General features: G+C 37.4%; 1 protein-coding gene and 1 long non-coding RNA gene across 12 annotated transcripts in view; both read right to left on the reverse strand.

The window, feature by feature from the left end:
- The window catches only part of fbrsl1 (fibrosin-like 1), a 372,630-nt gene that overhangs the window by 180,875 nt on the left and 176,736 nt on the right, over window positions 1-15,019 (reverse strand). The gene's annotated exons all lie outside the window — the stretch shown is intronic.
- LOC137071402 (uncharacterized) lies at window positions 1,357-2,487 on the reverse strand. Of its 2 annotated transcripts, none has more exons than XR_010904422.1 (3): window positions 2,073-2,487; window positions 1,798-1,962; window positions 1,357-1,688 (listed from the first exon to the last, which is right to left on the reverse strand). It is a non-coding gene; the product is annotated as an uncharacterized lncRNA (long non-coding RNA). The 2 variants fall into 2 exon arrangements; XR_010904423.1 differs by having other exon boundaries at window positions 1,798-1,906; window positions 2,073-2,483.

Genomic DNA, 15,019 nt, shown 5'->3' on the forward strand with positions numbered 1-15,019 from the left:
TGCCCAGGTAGGCCATGGCATTTAAACGATGCCCAATTGGCACTAAGAGACCTAAAGTGTGCCAAGAAAACACCCTCCACACCATTACACCACCACCACCAACCTGCACAGTGGTAACAAGGCATGATGGATCCATGTTCTCATCCTGTTTACACCAAATTCTGACTCTACCATCTGAATGTCTCAACAGAAATCGAGACTCATCACACCAGGCAACATTATTCCAGTCTTCAACTGTCCAATTTTGGTGAGCTTGTGCAAACTGTAGCTTCTTTTTCCTATTTTTAGTGGAGATGAGTGGTACCAGGTGGGCTCTTCTGCTGTTGTAGCCCATCTGCCTCAAGGTTGGGCATGTTTTGGCTTCACAAATGATGTGCTGCATACCTCGGTTGTAACGAGTGGTTATTTCAGTCAAAGTTGCTCTTCTATCAGCTTGAATCAGTTGGCCCATTCTCCTCTGACCTCTAGCATCAACAAGGCATTTTCACCCACAGGACTGCCGCATACTGAATGTTTTTCCCTTTTCACACCATTCTTTCTAAACCCTAGAAATAGTTATGTGTGAAAATCCCAGTAACTGAGCAGATTGTGAAATACTCAGACCGCCAGGTCTGGCACCAACAAACATGCCACACTCAAGATTGCTTAAATCACCTTTATTTCCCATTCTGACATTCAGTTTGGAGTTCAGGAGATTTTCTTGACCAGGATCACACCCCAAAATGCATTGAAGCAACTGCCATACACTGCATGAAAAGTGGGATTTTCGTCCCCGTAAACGGCCGGAAATCTCCCTGATTTTCGACAATTAACGTCAGTTTACAGCCTGTGAACGTCGCGTTCGTCTGTGCCACATATTGACGGAAACGAACCATGACGTATGTGGAGCTCGCGGAGGCTGCTGGCGCCGGCGCTAATGGCTCTAATTAGCATATGAATAGCAGCTCTGGGCGGCGCCTTGCCGGAATGGCTTGAATTTCCTCACTCAGTATTGGTTGAAACTACTACATTGAAACAAGAAATATCACTCGTGATTGGTTGGCAGATCTGTTACTATTGGTCAACCTGGGTAATAAATTAATAAATTTAAACCCCCAAATTATAATAATTTTACACACATATATATAAAATTATGATTTGCATATTATTTTTTAATTGTATATATTCATATTCATGTGATATGCTATTATGTTTTATATTCATGTCATTGTTATCCTATGGACTACGCTATTATAACCATCAAGGACATTCATTTATTGAGGAAAGGAAAATATGCCAGGGACGTGCAGTTTATTCAAAGAAAGAGCTTTATTAGAACAAACACAAAACCAAATGCAAAACGTTTGAAATCTGCCCACACAACAATAGGAAGCTCACGAGAAGCCCAAAATCCTACAGCACCATGAAGTCTCTGTTTTCCGCTTCAGAGCTGTAGGTAACTAGCGCCATTCTGTCTGTTTTAAGTCCATTTTTCAGACGTCTGTCGTGCGTTGCCCTGTTCTTTGGAATCGCCTCTAATCTCGATTGCAGCGTGGCACAGAGCTCGGCGAGCTCCTGGCTGGTCGAACAGTCCATCCAGACACCGCGCGAACGATGCCGTCTTCCTCATCAGACATCAGGTCTATGGTAGCGCACTTCCAAAGGCCCACCTCATCCTCAGCTAACACACTCTTTCTTGCTTGTAGCAGCTGTAAAAACAAACAATAAAGACAATCAGTATTGCGCGATGTACTGCGTAAAATGCACCTGAAAAATAGTCACACTGACCAAAAACGGATCTAATCTAATAAATCTTACCCTCTTTCTTCTCAATCGACTCCGAGCTGAACTCTTCACAGCTTCTGCGTGCGATGCAAGAACTGGATGTTTGTACCTCCTGCGTACTGTCTCTATGTCTTACATGCAGCTGGAAAACAATTAAATGAGTGTTATGACGAAGTTGTGAAGACGGCGTGCTGCTTCCTGTAAAATGACCAGAAAAAGAAAACACTTTTATAAAACAAGGCTAATTTCAGCTTGTGCTACTTAAAAAGCTTTACTTTAGGTTACTTTAGCTTAGATAACAGTCTTACCGCAATCTTAGGACTGGTCTTCTCTTAGGCACTCGTCTTCTCTTCTTAAAGTTAGTATCTTCCACACAGTTTTTCGACTCCAAAGCAAACAACCTATCGTCTATGGACAGCAACCTGGAGATTACTAAAGTTAACTGCTCGTTAAAATCGGCAGCAAACTGAGCAAGCTGACGAGATAGCCCACTGATTGCATTCAGCTGTTTCTTCCCGCCGGTGTTACGGATCAACTGGGGATCATGTTATCTGGGGACGGGCGCGTGCACGCAGCTAGTTTTACCTGGATTTACAGCAGATGTTAGACGAGGACAGATTCGTCACAGCGGATTTTCCACTGAACAGATTTAAAACGCTTTCCACATTATTGGTAAATGTTTGCATAATATCAGGCTCTGTGTTTTCCTCTGTCGCTGCTTTGCTGTATGTTTCAAACGCAGTTTAAGGGAATTTTTAATGTGGTTTCATTTCACAACACAGACCACGCCTACATTTTGTTACATTCTTTTCGATGAAAGTCGTATCCAATGACAATTACATTCAATAAATTACATTGTGTAGTATTAGTATCGGAATTTTCATTTTATTTTTAATAACTATTGTTTTTGTAATTTGCTAAGGGTATTTTTTAAATTATATATATATATATATATATCCTAACTAAAATAACTCATAGCCTGTCATATTACCTTTCTCATATTAGCCTATTATATTCTATTATAATCTATTATATTGCCCACCCCTTGCCCACCTGCACATCCCAGCTGATATACAAGATTTGGGGGGTCATTCTGCATTTGAAAGTTTGAAAGGGTTTTAAATCTTCTAAATAAAGTAAAATGATTCAAAATCAAGTAATTTATATATGCCAAAATCAACTTTAAACATATACAATGTAATTTCCAAACAGCAAAATTGTGGCCAGTGAAAATGCTGAGTGGCTAGTAACTTTGGAAAACCACTAGCCACGGTGGCCGGTGAGCAAGTTAATGTCAACCCCTGTATGTATATATATATATATATATATATATATATATATATATATATATATATATATATATATATATATATATATATATATATATATATATATATATATATATATATACATATATATATATATATATATATATATATATATATATATATATATACACACACACACACATACACACACATATATATATATATATATATATATATATATATATATATATATATATATATATATATATGTGTAGTGCCGTTAAAATTAATTTGCGTTAACACGTTAAGTTTGACAGGCAATGATATATGATATATAAAGTTTGCTGATGTATGACGCCGCTTATTAGCAGGAGACCGCAATGATTGGTCAAAGTTGCGGTGATTGGTCAAAATTGCGAGTCGCACTGAATTCACGGGGACTGATTGCAAATGACACACAATAAATAATCTAGAATACTTTCATCAAATATATAAATTCAAGCTTAAGTTTAAGATTTTACAATTAGGCTATACTGAGCCTGATCTATCTAAGAGATTTTCTTAGAAGGAAGTTAATACCTTTTAAATGTCACATGGGTTAAAACTCCTGCTACCCTGATTTGCATTTGTATAGCTCACAGCATGTTCATTTACATGTTAAAGCCTCCCCTGGAGTTAAGGGAAGGGGGGTCTTGGGGGGGACAACTGCCAAGCAAGGCCCACGTCAATTTCTGACAATTCACGGCAGTTTTCGGTGTCGCCTGCAAACTGCCGTGTACAGTCGTAAACCTGATCTTCCACGACAATCTACAGTGCCGCTTACTGACGAAAATCCCACTTTTCATGCAGTGATATGATTGGTTGATTAGATAACTGCATTAATGAGAAATTGAACAGGTGTTCCTTATAATGCTTTAGGTGAGTGTGTGTCACTCCATGATTAAATAAAGAACAGAAAATAAATCAATTGTTCATGTTTGTTTGTTTATTTTTGAATGCAAATCAGAGTAAATATAGCATCATTCTTCATATCCTGTTCTCCTAGCTTTAGCCCTCATCACCCTACTATTGCTGATGTGTCCTACAGACATCTCCCTGAACATTATTAACAAGCTCTTCCATTTCAGGAAAGTATGGGCAGCAGTAACTGGCATAGTAAAAATCAACCAAAGTGACCTTGCTGTGACGGACACCTGGCTTTACTCTCCTGAGGACGGCTTTAGCGCTCTGCAGTAGCTGCAGTGGCCCCTCTCTCTCCCTCTCATGTTCCTTTAAAAGTATCATATATACTAGAGCAGTCAATTTAAGAGTAGCATTTAATTAATGGAAAGTAAGCATGCGTTTTATAGAGCTGTGTGTCAGGGCGAGTGATAGAGTGATTAAGTGGAAATGAAGTCTGCCTACAAGAAGACATAAATCTAAAGTAGACTACACTTAACCTCCAGGCCACTGTAAAAGACACCAAAAGAATTACTTGAAGAAAGAATCAGCGAATTACTCCGCTGTGTAAAAACACCTGATAAAATGTGACACCTCAACAGCTCCCACATGTTTAAACCGATAAAAAGTGTTATTTGATTAACAAGAAACACATGGTGATGAAATACCCCAGAATCTAAAAAAATATATACTACTTGGTATTTATTTGAGTGCTGTGAATCAAAATATCAGGTTGATGTGTGCGTTTATGTATACAAGCTTCAAAACTGAATTAAGTTTTTGTCATGCACACACTGCATGAATATACACATATCCACCTGTTTGCACATATTATTATCCTACGGTACATTGCTTATTTTCCTTGATTTAAACACCCCTTCCCAAGCCCACATTGTTTTTGTCTGTGATGTGGTTCTATTCTACTTCACAAACGATGACTGGTAGTAGTTTAGAATACTCCAATAGTCAATTCATGACATTTTATTTAACAACAACTGGAGCTTGCTCCAAGTATCATTAGGCCACTTTCTTTTCCAGTTTTGGTTTTCAATCCGATTAAGTGTTTACATGCCCTTTCAATCGGATTAGAAAAGGAATAAACCACCCTTTCCAATCCGAAATTGAATTCGGATCGAGTTTGGGTCGATAAAGGTGTTTACATAAAGGCTTTTCAGTTTGATACTGAATGAGCAGTCAATCCAATTACTAATGGATTATTTGGATGCATGTAAATGTAGCCGATCAGTTCCCTTTTCGAAGGGAACTCGCAATGTGTCCTAGAATGCTTCGGGGAATGCCTCAGGCGTGACAGGTGTCTGAAACTGCTATCGAATCACGTAATCCTATTGACCGGCGACAGCTCATGATGTTATCATCGTGCCACCCGGAAGTACAAAAGGGCGCCCTGCAAACATGACATTCATCTTTTCGGCTTGCAGTAGACTAGACGATCTTTGTGTCTCCGGCCATAAACCAGCAGCTCAGGTGAGCCTTCTATTCCTTCCCGATCTGCATACAGAGATCGACAGGGCTTGGAAGAACCCATATTCGCCCCGCATCCACCGACATCAGTGGGATAGTTTCGCTGATGTTGAGGGGATAGGAGAACATGGGTATGTGTTGACGCTGCCCATTGACGAGACGTTTGCGAGCCATCTGGTTTCTGGGTGGTCATCGACACTGAGAGCGCCAAACATGCTTAAAACAACATCGCGTTTGAATAGCAGAGCATATACTGCAGCAGGTCAGGCCAGCGCTACCCTGCCTGCACGCTATGGCTGAATAAATAGACAAATGTTTATTAATTTATCCTGTGACTTTTCTCAGAAATTAAACGAGTAAGAGAATTTTGATGAAATGAGCATTAACAAGAAATGGCCTTTCATAAATTACAAATATGCCTGACAGATTAATCTAATTCTGGAATTACTTTATCTGGCAAATAAGATAATTCTGAAGAGATGCATCTCATTACATTGGTGATATGATTGTGTGCTTGACCAATCTTTACGCATTCCAAATTGTAATTCAATATAACACAAAAAAAAGTCTAAGGGCCCATTTACACTAAATACTATAACTGTAATGATAACAATAAAGATACAGTTCTAAAGGTCGATCTAAATTTACAACTGTAACCATAATGACTCAGAGAAACTATATCATTGGAATCACTTTTTTCCCAGCTGATAGATAAACCATAAAAACACAATTGACAGCCAATCAGAATCCATTCTGCTTTAAGAGCTCAAACATTTAAAGTGGCAGACGACAAATCTGCAGCACGCACAAATAAACAGAACGATATCATATCATGAATACTTCATGTTAGTGTCTACAGATGCACTTCTCCGAGAGAGCAGTCACAAGATGTGCTTACCCAATCTCTATCAAGTAAACCACATTAATGTTTTTTAAGTCCATATTTCTTTCACAGGATATCCCTAATCTTATAACAGCTGTAATTACTTGAGCCTTGTTTAACATTCATGGATATAATAACTGAAAATGATTTACAGCAAACCAAATGTGGAATGCAATTGCTACATAGAGACTTACTTCCTTCTGGTTGCACAGTACTTTAAATGTGTTGCTTTCAACCACAGAGGGAAAACTAAAGTGTTTGTCAGTGGGAATTCTGAGAGAAAGGGATAGGAAGAGTTGGAGTCCTAGAAATCAGCACACATATGCTGATATGCATTTCTATAGGCTTGCATCTTATCCTACCAACCAATAAATAAATAAATGGATGAATAAAATCAGCACGATTCAGCGTTCACAGCCCATTTCACTGACATATTTCAGAGTGAAACCAGGTATTCAATTAGATAAAAATTAGAGTGGAAACTGATTTCATCCATCTGGAATTAACCAACGTCATTTCAGATGTATTATTAAAAAAGTAGATACGATTTTAAGAATAAAAACTGATTGCAGCATGACGCCACTACAGCGAATTTTCCAGCATGAAGGAAGAGACCAACATATTCTCATTTGGCTACTTGTCAATGAGCAGATTTGGAGTACACTAATTGCAGGAAAAAGTCTCCCAAGAGAAAACTGTGGTTAAGAGATGATCTCAGGAGCATGAGTGGAGTCTCCAGGGACTTTATCCTAAATTGCACCTGCAGCCTTTATTCATCTGCACTGAAAATTTGGATGAAGGTGGACAAGGGCAAAGTAACTATGCTAAACCCACAACCCACAAGCATTCAAACCAAGCAGCCCCTGTGTATGGAAACCCAGAGCTCTAAAACCCACCTCCCTACGGTATCCACGCTCCCTCTGCTGCTCCAGCCCACATTCTGACAGCACTGACAGGTAATGATGAATCGCAGCACTTTAACTAGGGCAGGACTCTCAGCATGCTAATAAATGGCCTGCCCAAACTGTGGATGATTTCTTACTCAAGATATGGATTAAAAGAGAATTGCGTGGTGCGAATTCACTAAATGCCCATCACTTTTCAGTTCAGCATTTTAGTGCAAAAATTTTTTAAATACAAAAACCTATTCACATGCAATACAACTTAGGCTAAGTGCAATAAAATTGCTCTGTGTCACTGTCATTCTTTTATAGAGAAAAATATGTAGATGTCTACCTTTCTATGTAAATTAGACTTTAGAAATGTCTAAATCTATAATATACTAAATATTAGATTTAGGACAATAAATACTGGATAGGCTACTGAAAATCTACTTTTGATACTGTTGCTACTATATAAAATCAAGCAACATTGTGAGTATTGCCATGACTGTATTGAACTTTTATTTTAGTCGAAAACATTTCTAAAACTATCCCAGTAGTTTTGTGACAATTTGTTTGCATCATATCCATATACTATACCCATACTAAGGGTACATTTACACAACAACAATGCACTAAAAAACGGAAATGGTTTTCCTTTTTCACATACTACAACATTGTCAAAGCAATCCATGCTCTATTATGCTACAGTAGTTGGCGGTGTCATTTTGTAATGAAAAACTATGCTCCTATAGACTGGAGATTTAATGTGCATTACATCACCGTTTTCACAAATTAACTTTTTTTGTAGTTTACATGGAGAAGATAAAGTTTTTTTTTTTTTAACTAGCACTTTGAAACATGTTTTCAAGTTTGAAAGTTCAACATTTAATAATATTATAGAAATCAAGAGTTGTCACTATTATATTATTTAATAGTCCTGAGCTAATGTTAACTAACAATTATCTACACTGTATTGCATTAAGTAATGTTGTAAAGTGTTACACAATTAACTGTTGAAAATGTCAGATTAACAACGTGTAAGAGCATGCATGTTTGAGATTGTGTGTGTGTGTGTTTGTGTGTGTGCGCGCAAGACATGTTGCTCTACCCTGTAGTTGGGCGCATCTCCTAAATACTATGATCATTCCCTCTTGTGAACACAGACCAAGAATGCCTCTGTTTTAGTCACCCCTCCCTAATTACAGCTGTCCCATCAAGCCAAGGGAGGGAAGAAGTGTGGAGGGACGGAGAGATGGATGAATACAGAGAGGAGGCGGTGAGCCAGCGGCAGGTTCTCTCATCAACCGAGCGGGGGAATACGCGTTGTTCCTTCCTCTGCTTCTAACCAGCCTTTTTTTCACACTGTGTAATTGAAGCCTTGGCTCATTTGGGTTTGTCACGCCTGTAGATTAGGCCATACAATACAGATGACAAAACTCAGAAACATTGTCATCTTGAAGGATAAGGACTGCTAACTTAACATAAACACATAGCATTCTGATGACATTAACTCACCCTAATGTTGTATCAAGCACGCATGAGCAAGTGGTAACCGGTTTTCTTTTAGTTCCGTGGAACAAGAAAAGAGAAATTCAATAGGAATTAAAATATAGCCTACCATAAAAGTGGTGTCTTTTTCATAAACCATCGTACTAGAGAATTTGAAAAACGAAATATTTTAAAAGCGGAAAAATAAATACACTACCGTTCAAAGGTCTTTAATGCTCACCAACACTGTAGTTATGATAAAAAATACAGTGGAAACAGTAATATTGTGAAACAGTACTACAATTTAAAATAACTTTTCTATTTTAATATATTTTAAACAGTAATTTATTGTGATGTCAAAGCTGAATTTGAAGCAGTGTCATGATCCTTTAGAAATCATTCTAATGTGCTGATTTGCTGCTCATGAAACATTTCATGTTTTTATGGAATATTTCTTTGATGAAAAAAAGATATATTTTGTAACACTATAAATGTCTTTAATGTCACTTTGGATCAATTTAATGCATCCTTGCTAAATAAAAGCATTCATTTCTATTTAAAGTTCTCGGTTGTACAAGTCAGATCATGTACATACAAACTGTATTATGCTCTAAAATGTAGGCCCTAAGCGATATATTCAAAGTTTTATTATGACCCCTGTAGGCTACGCGAGTTACAGTATTTACATCCACTAATTTTAACAACTGTTTTCATTGGCATGAAAACTCGACTACATAATTGCAAATATGAAGTGTTTTATTTTTAGAAGAGTTGCCAATACAGTACTTTGTTTTGATGAGCCAAACTCCTACAACTCCAAGCTCGTGTCAGAACAGAGGGGCGGGATTCAGCGTAGGAGGTGTTTGTGGATCTACAACGTATCTCTAATGACACGTTCCAGTTACTATAAAGAAACCAGAACAGTGTTCTGTTTGGAGGAAATCACAGTTAGTTTATGTTTGGGAAATAGTGGTTCAGGGATTCCAGCATAAACAGATTGTAACGATGGGAAAAACAAATGAGGGTTCATTTCATTATTGGCAAACTGCTCAGGATAAACAAAAGAGGATGTTAAGCAGATTTAAATGTTTAAAGACGACAAAACACAAAAGGTAATGCAATTGTGTGTGGGGGGAATGATAGTTAGCGTTTGACGAGAACAGGAAGAACTTGAGACAGTACTACGTACCTTGGCTGGAAATGAGAGAAAAAGTGTGTTCACAGTTCATTACCACATTTCTCTCCCGTGTTAATAAAAAGCAGCACGTTACAAACGTGTCAACAGGGAAGTGTTTTCATTTACACCGACGGGTTAGAAAAAAGAAAAAAAGAGGAAGAAAATTAGATGCTAAGTAATTTCAAGTGGCGGTTTGTCTGCTTGATAGCAACCCAGGGAAAGCATCTCAGATAAAGAGAGGTACGATTTCTTCCTGTGAGGTAGCAGCCACACTTTTTCTCTCTCTCTCTCTCTCTCAGCTGAAAAAACTGAGAGAAAAGAGTAATTGCGAACAAAGAAGTGGTGGAATTGTCATCACTCCATGGAGACTGAATTTCATGGCCCGTTCTGAGAGAAAAGAGCCGAGAACGACTCTTTCATGCGGCTGACTGAAGCGCCTAGGGAGAAGAAGATTTCATTCGAACTGTTCTCAGAGGCTAGCGTCAGTTATCAGACCCAAATCAAATGATCCTACAAGTGCCACAGGCAGACACGGAAAAGCTTGCTGAGAGAAAGGAAGTGCCTCTATTAGAGTGGACTAAAGGCATCACACGCGATTGATGTGCACCATCACGCTGTGAGGTTCCGCGCTCAGGAAATTAAAAGTATTTTTCATCCCTGACTATGCCCTCAGTCAGAGACAAAACTGGAGAGTGATGATACAAAATGGCTTTTAGAACTTTTAAAGACAGAACTCAGTTAATGAACAGGAACTATTCCAGCCCTCGAGAGAGAGATTATCAAAAGGACTTTTTTATATGAGAACATATCCATCAAATACAGCGAGGTGATAGGCCTTCACAAGAGAGCAGAACTCCTATGATACTCACAGAGAAACACAGCATTGTATTTAATGTAATATCAGCATTGCAGCAGTAATGCACATTAAACATACCAGGGGCGTCATTCACTCAGTAATTTAAGGGGGCACCAGTGTATATTTCAACTATAAAAGTTTATATACAGAAGTTTATAAAAACTATTAAAAAAATACTATTATTATTTATTATTTACTTCACTTGCTTTAACTGCAATAATTACTGTGAAACCAACATTTTCGATACTTGTGACTTATTCTTAACATTATTAAAGCATTTACTGTTGCTATTCCAGAATATTAAGAATAGCCTATTAGTGCAGCATTGATTCAGTCTTCCACATATTCTGTATCTTATTGAAACAAAACATTTTAAGGGATTTAAGCACTGATGCAACAAGGCAAACTGCCCCTTATATTTGCGTCCGACAGTGCATTCTGTGAATAAGTAGTTTTTCTTTTAAGTTAAAAGTCAATTTATCAGAAAGATAAAAATATATATTTTGTAACATTTTGGACTAATTCCTATATCCACCAATACATGGTTCTGCACGAATTGCCCAGGCTGTGTGACAAACATTAGCTTCAAAACAATGAAATTCAATTTAGGGCACTATTCATTTTGTACCTACAATATTTTAAGATTAGAGTAAACTTTATATTTACTGACACGATGTGTTGACTAAGCGATACATGTTTTAGCTTGAACTTACCTCTATTTAAAATGTCCGAATCATAAAATAACCATTATATGGTTAAACATTTTTCAAAAGTTGTTATTTATGAATTTAGCAGTTGATCACGTGACGCACTAAATCACACCAGTGTGAACATACCCTTTAAAGACTTAATTATCTTCTATATATTTTAATTACATAAAATATACAGTTACAGTTTCTTTTCTGGAAGCTGAATTCAAATCCATTTGGTTCGTAGGGTCACGTAATTAAAGCTTAAAAAAAAAAAAACAGACGCAAATGCAGTAACATCCTGTGTTGTACATTCTTATATCTTGGTTATGTTCTATAAACATATATGTCACAACAGGGAAGAAAAGACTATTGCAACTTCTGTTTCAATGCGACTTTAACAAAAAGAAAGAAACCACTTGTTACATGGACCTAAAATCAACAGACCAGCCTTGGGCAACGGTTCCCCTCAAAATTCATTATAAGGTGGATTTTTTTGTTCCGTTTGATTCTCTCCAAACTGTTTCTCCAGCATTACAGTAGTTGACCTGAAAGACAAAACTGAGAACCGAATTAGATCAGTTATGTTAATTTCTGCTAATATCTTACCCTGCAACCACTATCAGTTTTCACTTGCCCTGCCACAGCTTAACAATATTTATCATTTATATACAGTAAATTCAGACTTGTTTGTAAATCTCTGAAACCAAAAACCCACTAAGACTATAGCCTAAATGGCATGCATAAAAAAAAGAAAAAAAAAAGCATTTCTATAAATGTGGAGTTCTGTTCTCCCAGCCGACTATTGAGGGGCAATTGTGAACAGCTTCATCTAGTCTATTAAATGTTCATTGCTCATTTAAGATCACCAAAGGGATCACATTAGACAGACATACTCTTAATGCGAGGAGTCGCCTCATTGGCGCTTGTGGTAAATGTTCCCTCCATTAACCACGAAGATCATGGATAAAGTGGTTTTAAATTGACTGATACTAGAAACAGAGAAAAGTTGTACACTCTGATACCATGGCATTGAAACACTAACAGTGATTCTTTTAATTTAGTTCCATTTCCAGTAGCTGGAAAATTCTGAGAGGCATCACACTCAGAGAAGGAAAATGTATTGTGGCAGTACCATGGAACAGTTACAGTATTGATAGCAATACTGTGGTACAGTGATGGTATCAGATGGTAATACCATGCTGCTTTGATATACAAGTCACTGTTTGGATTTAAATAGGCAAATGCTTACGTTTCTATGATTGGATCATTATTGCAGTAATTATGTTTCCAGCATGTTATATGTTTGGCAACAGTTCTTCTGACCCTAACTGATGGAGTGCGTAGCTTTTCATTTCTTAAACAACCATTTAGGAAGACGCATCATGGCCATATTCCAGGATGACAATGCCAAGATTCATCAAGCTTAAGTTGTGAAAGAATGGTTGGGAGGGAGAATTAATTGGGAGGGAGACCTTAAATTCATTGGGATGTGCTGGAGTAGACTTTACAGAGTGCTTGACTCTTGCATTGTGTCAATACAAGATCTTGAGAATTGATGCACCTCTTGATGGAAATAAATTTTGTGATGTTATTTCCATCAAGCGGTGCATCAGTACAGTATATCTCAAGATTCAACATTTTGGTATTACCATGGTATCACATTCAGAATTCTGGTTACTGTCCCAGATAAGCAAATAAAATAAATACTGGCCACAAGGTTGTCTCTCAATATTATCTGCTTTGTCAGTCAGAATCAGCAGACAAGCAAATAAACAAACATGTAAACAAAACAGGTTGGAGGAGACTTGTGCCGCTCAAAGGCATGTATCAGTTTCTGCTTGATGCTATCTGTGCGATGTACCACATCTCCTCCCACGGGTACTATACTATTGGGCTATTTCAGGCTATGTTAGTGCCTACGTGGTGATAGACTCATCTCCCAGAGCCCTGAATGTGTATGTGTGCGTGTATATACAGTATGTTGAAGGGGGAAGAGCTTATCCTGTCTCCCACGCAACAGGTGCGGTGTGGCCTCTTTGTGGCTGTAACAACGTCAACATGAATGTTTGGTCTTGCATGCCAAAAGGCTTGTAATAGAACGCACTGTTCAAAGTACACTAAACAAACTCCAGGAATACTACTGCCAACAGATTTTGTCATTATAATATTAAATATTATTAATACTTTTACTCATTTAGTTAACATTGCAAATATCAGTAAGTAATCAGTAAATAATAGTATGATATATGCGCACACTCACACATATCAGGACTTAACTTTATAGGTGTCATATTCAGGGTTGCCAACTCTCACGCATCTGGCGTGATACTCACGCTTTCAGGCTCTGTCTCACGCTCTCACTCCGCCCAACTCAATCTCACGCCAAATTGCCAAACCTGCTTTTGATATTAAACAAAGCTATAAGCTTTAATTTTTTTAAATGTGTTTTAATGAAATTCAAACAATAAATAGCGTTTTGGCGCTAATGTGGCATAATGTTAAAGCCAGAGGCGTTGAAAAGCGGAGTTGCCTGCTCTCGTCTCCCTGCGGTGCGCGCTGGTCACGTGGCCCATGAGCGCTCAATACTTCTAGCGCTGTGCCAATGCATTTAAATGGCTTAAGCGGATACACAACAGTTTCACTATATAGATGTTTGCTGCAAATTTTGGTAAACAGTACAGCATAGTGTTAGTGTTTATTGATTATTAAGTCAGCCATATTTACAGGATCGTTTTATTATGGAGAGTGATAGAGATTCAACATTGTTAACATTAATGTTATTCTTGTATTTAGCCCTCAGGTATTCCTTACTAACAGGTCACACTCATACTCATTAAATTATATTTATTGAATATTTTGAGGAGATCTTTTGGTACTAAATATACTATTTGTGGAACAATTATTGTCAATAAATGACCACTTAAAATATTTTTCTTCTAATATTTGTATTTCTTCTCAAATTTATATTACAATTAGTGTAGTAATTAATATTAAAATAGAGAATTCCAATTCAAAGAGGCAAATTAGAGTCATTTTGTGGCTAAAAAATATATTGATGTTTATTTGTAATGCCATTAGGTGCCTTATGGCTCTTTAATAAATATACATGTATCTAATCTAGTTGCTCAAAAATATATTGCAGTCTTTGCATTCTAATAAATATTTAGATATGATGATCAAACAGTAGATTTCTTTAAATGTGAAATTTCAAAACTTAAATAACTTGCATCCTAATCTTTTTAATGAATAATGATACTTATATAAGCAGTCACAAGTGAACATTAAGGAATGGCACATATAATTTGACCCAAGAAATGTTTAAACTTGTGCCAAAACAAACATATTGTTATGTACAGTATATATACTAGATATAAACTGATACTGAATCAAGATCAAAAGCATTACCCTTCCCCCCCCGGCCCCTAAAAAATCTCACTCCAACCTGAACTTAAAAGTTGGCAACCCTGCATATTACACATATCCCGCAAGATCGGACGATATAAGCGTGAACCGCGCGCACACATACACGTTCGGCGCGCGCACTGCCCTTCAGATGTCAACTCGAGAGAGAGAGAGAATAGCAGAA

The sequence above is a fragment of the Pseudorasbora parva genome, chromosome 3, assembly GCF_024679245.1.
Source record: "Pseudorasbora parva isolate DD20220531a chromosome 3, ASM2467924v1, whole genome shotgun sequence".
NCBI classification, from domain to species: domain Eukaryota; kingdom Metazoa; phylum Chordata; class Actinopteri; order Cypriniformes; family Gobionidae; genus Pseudorasbora; species Pseudorasbora parva.